Raw genomic sequence first — 7,040 nt, 5'->3', positions numbered from 1 at the left:
AATAGAAAAACAAAAAACTACAGTCCTATCGGCAGGATTCTGAGAAAGGTAGTTCCCAGATCTCCAGCGTCCCTCCTTTCCCATGAGTCTAGAATGAAGCAGTAAGTAAATAAAGAAGTTTTTTTTTTTTTTTTTTTAAAAAGCATATAATATGTCAGATAGTGCGAACTGCTGTTGGGGGAAGTGAAATAGGATTAGGGGAAGGGAGGACTGAGGGCAGATGGTAGCAAATACTTTATACATATAAGCAGATATCAGAGCAGTGCTCGGAAAAAGATCAGGGAGAGTGCAATTGTGGATATCTAGGGGAAGGGCATTCCAAGTGGGAGGAATAGCTTGTGCAAAGGTCGTGGGGCAGCACCTTGCTGGAACAGCTAGGAGGTGATTGGAGCAGAGAAAATGAGTGAATGAGGAGGAGAGAGGAAGGGGGTGAGGGCAGGGTTGGGACTGGGGATGGGCAGGCCTTGTGGCTCACAGAGAGGACTTGGGTTTTTATCCTGAGGGAGGTAGGAGCCCTGGGGGGCTTTGGGCAGAGGAGGGGCGGGACCTGACTCAGGTGCTCACTGTCGCCCTCTAGTGGTGCCTGTGGGAAGGACAGACCATGTCAGGGGGCTGGGTTGATGGAGGGCGGGCATGGAGGTGGGGTTGTTCTGGTCCAAGACCGAGACGGTGGTAGCTGAAATGGATGAATAAAATGTGGGCCATTCATACAGCGGAATTTTTTTTTTTTTGTCTTTTTGTCTTTTGAGGGCATATGGAGGTTCCCAGGCTAGGGGTCGAATCTGAGCTACAGCTGCCAGCCTATGCCACAGTCACAGCAATGTGGGATCTGAGCCTTGTCTGCGACCTACACCACAGCTCACGGCAACGCTTGATCCCTGACCTAGTGAGAGAGGCCAGGGATCGAACCTGCAACCTCATAGTTCCTAGTCAGATTCGTTTCCGCTGCATCATGATGGGAATTCCATACAGTGGAATATTATTCATTTACACAAAAGAATAAAGCATTGACACAGACCACCACACCATGGATGAACCCTGAACATAGGATATTCACTGAGAGAAGCCAGTCACAAAAGACCTCACAGTGCGTGATTCAATTTATATGAAATGTCCAGAACAGGCAAATCCTCAGAGATAGAAAATGGGATAGTAGTTACCAGAGACTGAGAAGGGAGATGATTAATGACTGCTAATGGGGATGGGGTTTCTTTTCGGGGTGACTGATAGAAATGTTTTAAAATTAGAACATAGTGGGAGTTCCTGTTGTGGTGCAATGGAAACGAATCTGACTAGTACCCATGAGGATGCAGGTTCGATCCCTTGCCTCATTCAGTGGGTTAAGGATCTGGCATTGCTGTGAGCTGTGGTGTAGGCTGTGGGATCTGACATGGCTCAGATCCCACATTGCTTTGGCTGTGGCATAGGCTGGCAGCTGTAACTCCAGTTCGACCCTTAGCCTAGGAACTTCCATATGCCAAGGGTGTGGCCCTGAAAATAAATAAGTAAATACACAAATAAATGACATTAGAACATAATGAGGAGTTCCCGTCGTGGCGCAGTGGTTAACGAATCCGACTAGGAACCATGAGGTTGCGGGTTCGGTCCCTGCCCTTGCTCAGTGGGTTAACGATCCGGCGTTGCCGTGAGCTGTGGTGTAGGTCGCAGACGAGGCTCGGATCCCGCGTTGCTGTGGCTCTGGCGTAGGCCGGTGGCTACAGCTCCGATTCAACCCCTAGCCTGGGAACCTCCATATGCTGCGGGAGCGGCCCAAGAAATAGCAACAACAGCAACAACAACAACAACAAACAAAAAGACAAAAAAAAAAAAAAAAGACTAGCATAATAAACTATTATATTAAAAAAAAAGAACATAACGATATTAAAACTCATTAAATTGTACCACTTAAATCTCTGACTCTGTCCATTTCACCACATCCCCTCTGGCCCCCACCCTGGTTCAGGATCCTATCATCACTTGCCTTGGTGACCGCACCAGCCTCTTCCCTGGCCTCCTGCTTCCACTGCAGTTCCCCAATATCCACTTTTCACAGCTGCCAGAGAGATCTTTGCAAACAAAATTATAACTTATCATGCGGGCTGGTTAATTTTATGTATCCACTTGGCTGAGCCCTGGAGGCCTAGATATTTGGTCAAATGTTACTCTGGATGTTTCTGTGAAGGGTTTTGGGATGAATTGATGTTTAAATCAGTGGACTGTTAGGTAAAACAGATTCCCATTCCTACTGTGGGTGGGCCTCATCCGATCAGTTGAAGGCATGACTAGCACAAATAGACTGATCTTGCCAGGAGATGGCCTGCAGACTTGAGCTGCAACTTCAGCTATTGCCTAGGTCTAAATATTCAAGAGCAATTTCAATGTACTTGTTCTCCTAGGTGATCTTGGTGGGTCACTTAACCACTCAAGACTGATTTTTTCATCTGTAAATTGGACCCAATAATGGTACACATTTCATAGGGTTGGTGTGAGGATGAGGTGGTAACATGTTAAATGCTTAAGACATAGTTGAACAGTAAATATTAGCTGGTATTATTACCATCAGTAGCATTTTGGTGATTTCTGTGGGAAGTGGAATTGCAGGTTGAGTAAACCTAGCCATTTTCCACACTGGCTCATTTTTCCCCCTTTTTGGCCACGTGCATGGCATGCAGAAGTTACTAGGCCAGGGATGGAACCTGTGGCATAGCGGTGACTGGCACCACAGCAGTGACAATGCTGGAACTTAAACCAGCTGAGCCACCAGGGAACTCTTGCATAGGAATTTTATTTTATTTTTTATTTTTACTTATTTATTGGTTTTCACATTTTTAGTGGGGGCCACTGGGGAGGAGGCCTCTCTTACGCTGTCAGTGGAGGTGCTCACAGTTTCTTCAGCCACTCCAAGCTTGGGCCCCGGGGGTCCCAGGGGTGGCTGAGCACTTAGGCCATGTTCCCGTCATCTCTGAGGGGCACTGGGTAGTTGTAGGGTGTGACCTGGTTGATCATAACAGCATAGCTGGTATAAGGGCTGAGTACAGGCAGAATTATAGCAAGGCCCCAGATGGTGAAGGATGACACCAGCACCGACCCTTCAGCTCAGGCATTTTTCAGGAAGGCAGCAATTCTCACTGCCATCTTGGCAGTGGCGGCGCCCCCCAGCACATGAATTTTTTTTTTTTTTGTCTTTTTTTAGGGCCACACCCGCAGCATGTGGAGGTTCCCAGGCTAGGGGTCTAATCGGAGCTGTTTTGCCAGCCTACACCACAGCCACAGCAACACCAGATCCTTAATCCACTAAGCAAGGCCAGGGATCAAACCTGCAACCTCATGGTTCCTAGTCAGATTCGTTAACCATTGAGCCATGACGGGAATTCCCTCCCTAACATCTTAATATTAAGCTAGACAACCTAGGGAATAGGAGTAAACAGTTGGGAATCATATATCTGATGAGAGATTAATAGTAAACTTACAGCTCAACAACACAAAAAACCTCTGTTTTAAAAATAGGTAAAAGACTTGAATAAACATTTTTATCAGTGTTGCATGAAAGGAGAGGTTAGCACTCTCCTTGACGAGGATGGAAGAGGCCCTCAGGCCTAACAACATGCATTGCCACCTACTTCGTGGCATCTAACTATGGTTTTTAATGGAAAAAATAAAAATCATTATAAATGAGGAAAAAAACACAGAAGATATACAAATGACTAATAAGCACATGAAAAAAATGAGAATCCTAATCATAGATTTAGGGAGTTAAAATCAAACCCCAGTGAGATACCATTGCATACCTATTAGAATGGAAGAAAGGAAGGGCCAAATCTATCCTGACAACTGTTCTTTTTTATTTTATTTTATTTTATTTTATTTTATTTTCCCACTGTACAGCAAGGGGGTCAGGTTATCCTTACATGTATACATTACAATTACAGTTTTTCCCCCACCATTTCTTCTGTTGCAACATGAGTATCTAGACATAGTTCTCAATGCTATTCAGCGGGATCTCCTTGTAAATCTATTCTAGGTTGTGTCTGATAAGCCCAAGCTCCCAATCCCTCCCACTCCCTCCCCCTCCCATCAGGCAACCACAAGTCTCTTCTCCAAGTCCATGATTTTCTTTTCTGAGGAGATGTTCATTTGTGCTGGATATTAGATTCCAGTTATAAGTGATATCATATGGTATTTGCCTTTGTCTTTCTGGCTCATTTCACTCAGGATGAGATTCTCTAGCTCCATCCATGTTGCTGCAAATGGCATGATGTCATCCTTTTTTATGGCTGAGTAGTATTCCATTGTGTATATATACCACATCTTCCGAATCCAATCATCTGTCGATGGACATTTGGATTGTTTCCATGTCCTGGCTATTGTGAATAGTGCTGCAATGAACATGCGGGTGCATGTGTCTCTTTTAAGTAGAGTTTTGTCCGGATAGATGCCCAAGCGTGGGATTGCAGGGTCATATGGAAGTTCTATGTATAGATTTCTAAGGTATCTCCAAACTGTTCTCCATAGTGGCTGTACCAGTTTACATTCCCACCAGCAGTGCAGGAGGGTTCCCTTTTCTCCACAGCCCCTCCAGCACTTGTTATTTGTGGATTTATTAATGATGGCCATTCTGACTGGTGTGAGGTGATATCTCATGGTAGTTTTGATTTGCATTTCTCTTATAATCAGTGATGTTGAGCATTTTTTCATGTGTTTGCTGGCCATCTGTGTATCTTCTTTGGAGAAATGTCTATTCAGGTCTTTTGCCCATTTTTCCATTGATTGATTGGTTTTTTTGCTGTTGAGTTGTATAAGTTGCTTATATATTCTAGAGATTAAGCCCTTGTCAGTTGCATCATTTGAAACTATTTTCTCCCATTCTGTAAGTTGTCTTTTTGTTTTCTTTTTGGTCTGACAACTGTTCTGAACAGCCCTTGAGCTAAAAGTGTTTCTCTTTTCAGTGTCTGAACCAAAATTCAAATAATATTTCATTATATGTAAAAATTCTATAAAATTCAAATTCAGTGTTTAGAAATGAAGGGATTTTTGTTTTTGTTTTGCTTTTTAGAGCCGCACCCAAGGCATATGGAGGGCCCCATGGTACGGGTCCAATCAGAGGTACAGCTGACGGCCTACTCCACAGCCATGCCAGGTCTGAGCTGCATCTGCAACCTATACCACAGCTCACTGTAACACTGGATCCTTAACCCACTGAGTGATATGGATCAAACCCGAAACCTCACGGTTCCTAGTTGGATTTGTTTCTACTGTGCCATAATGGGAATGACTAAAATGAAGTTTTATTGGTACATGACTATGCCCACCGAGTTGAGTAGTTGCTACAGATGCTGTCTGTAGCTTGTAGAGCTGAAAATACTTATTATCTGGATCTTTGCAGAAGATGTTCGCTCCTAATTCAAAAGTGTCTGGCATATATTAGGTTTTTGATATATGGAGAGATTATCACTGAATATCTGCTGGAACAGTCTGATGCAGTTTATAACCGTGTGGAGAAGGTCAGACCTGGATTAAGATTCTGGTGCTCGAAGTTCCTGCTGTGGCACAGCGAATTAAGGATTCGATCCCTGGCCCAGGAACTTTGATGTGCCCCAAAATAAAACATTGTAAAAAAAGTAAAACAAAACCCTGCAGAGTCAGAGTTTTGGGTGAGGTAAATGAGTTATGGTGAGGTGAGGGAGGTATTGACTGCAACTGCAGAGTTAGATTCTCTCTTAAATTAGTATTTTCTTCATCATGGAGTTTTTTTGCATTAATTTTTCTTTTTCTTTCTTTCTTTTTTTTTTTTTTTGTCTTTTTGCTATTTCTTTGGGCCGCTCCTGCGGCATATGGAGGTTCTCAGGCTAGGGGTCCAATCGGAGCTGTAGCTGCCAGCCTACGCCGGAGCCACAGCAACGCAGGATCCAAGCCGTGTCTGCAACCTACACCACAGCTCACGGCAACGCCGGATCGTTAACCCACTGAGCAAGGGCAGGGATCGAACCCGCAACCTCATGGTTCCTAGTCGGATTCGTTAACCACTGCGCCACGACGGGAACTCCTGCATTAATTTTTCTTAAAAAATATTGCACAGGAGTTCCCTAGTGGCCTAGTGGTTAAGGATCTGGCAATGTCACTGCTATGGCTTGGGTCGCTTCTTCGGTGCGGATTCAACTCCTGGCCTGGAAAACTTGCCATGCCCTGAGGAACAGCCAAAAAAAAAAAAAATATGTATATATATCTCTCACATATATCACACAAACATTTATCTTGATAACAGGGTCATTTGGGGCACTCAAATTTCGGCTAATTCTTGCCCTGATATTTATAATGTCAAGGGATGGGCCCTGAAATACACAGTTTTGTCCTCTTTCTTCCTGCTTTTGATACAAGAAACTTTGAGCTCTGTGGCCCGCGAGCACTGAGGAGCCACAGAGAGCTCTTGAGCAGGGGAGTTTCCGGTTAGTGCAGATTCCAAAGGTTTACTGTGGATGGGGAGCCAGAACTAGCGAGAGGAGTACGCTTACGGGTGTGAGGGATGCACGAGCTCCGGGAAGTGGGCAGGAGGTCCCGCATTTCTCCGCCGGGAGCCAACTAAGTGGGGGGCGCCGCGCCCGAGCCCCCTCTGCCGAGCCAGGACCCGGATGTATAGCACGCCTGAGGCTGCACAGCGCTGCTCTGCAAGGCGCCTCGCTGCACGCATTGGCAGCTGCTGAGCCGGCCAACTGTCTTCTCCCCGCCCCCACGCCACCGGGCGTCCGGTCAAGCACCTGGCAGCCGCCTCGCACCGGGGACCCGCAACACCTTGCTGCATTGTTGTCGCCTCTGCTATCTATTCCCTCCCAAGACAGGACCCAGCACCCACCCCTACCTGTGCGGCACTCGTGCGCCTTTAAGAAGCTAGACGCAGCCAGGGGTGGGCGTGGTCGCCGCGAGCTAAAGAGGGGGGCGGTGTCGGGCCACCCTGATTGGCCCGAGGCCCGGGCGGTGGCCGCGCGCGCCTGCGCAGTGCGCGGTCGCGCGCGCCGCGGGGAGGAGGGCGCGCGGGTGCTAATTGG

The 7,040-nt window shown here is 46.3% G+C and overlaps 1 pseudogene; it reads right to left on the bottom strand.

Moving 5' to 3' along the window:
• Positions 2,881-3,135, bottom strand: LOC100624875 (annotated as a pseudogene).

Source organism: Sus scrofa, chromosome 2, assembly GCF_000003025.6.
Source record: "Sus scrofa isolate TJ Tabasco breed Duroc chromosome 2, Sscrofa11.1, whole genome shotgun sequence".
NCBI classification, from domain to species: Eukaryota; Metazoa; Chordata; class Mammalia; order Artiodactyla; family Suidae; genus Sus; species Sus scrofa.
This window is presented reverse-complemented; position numbering and strand designations above follow the sequence as displayed.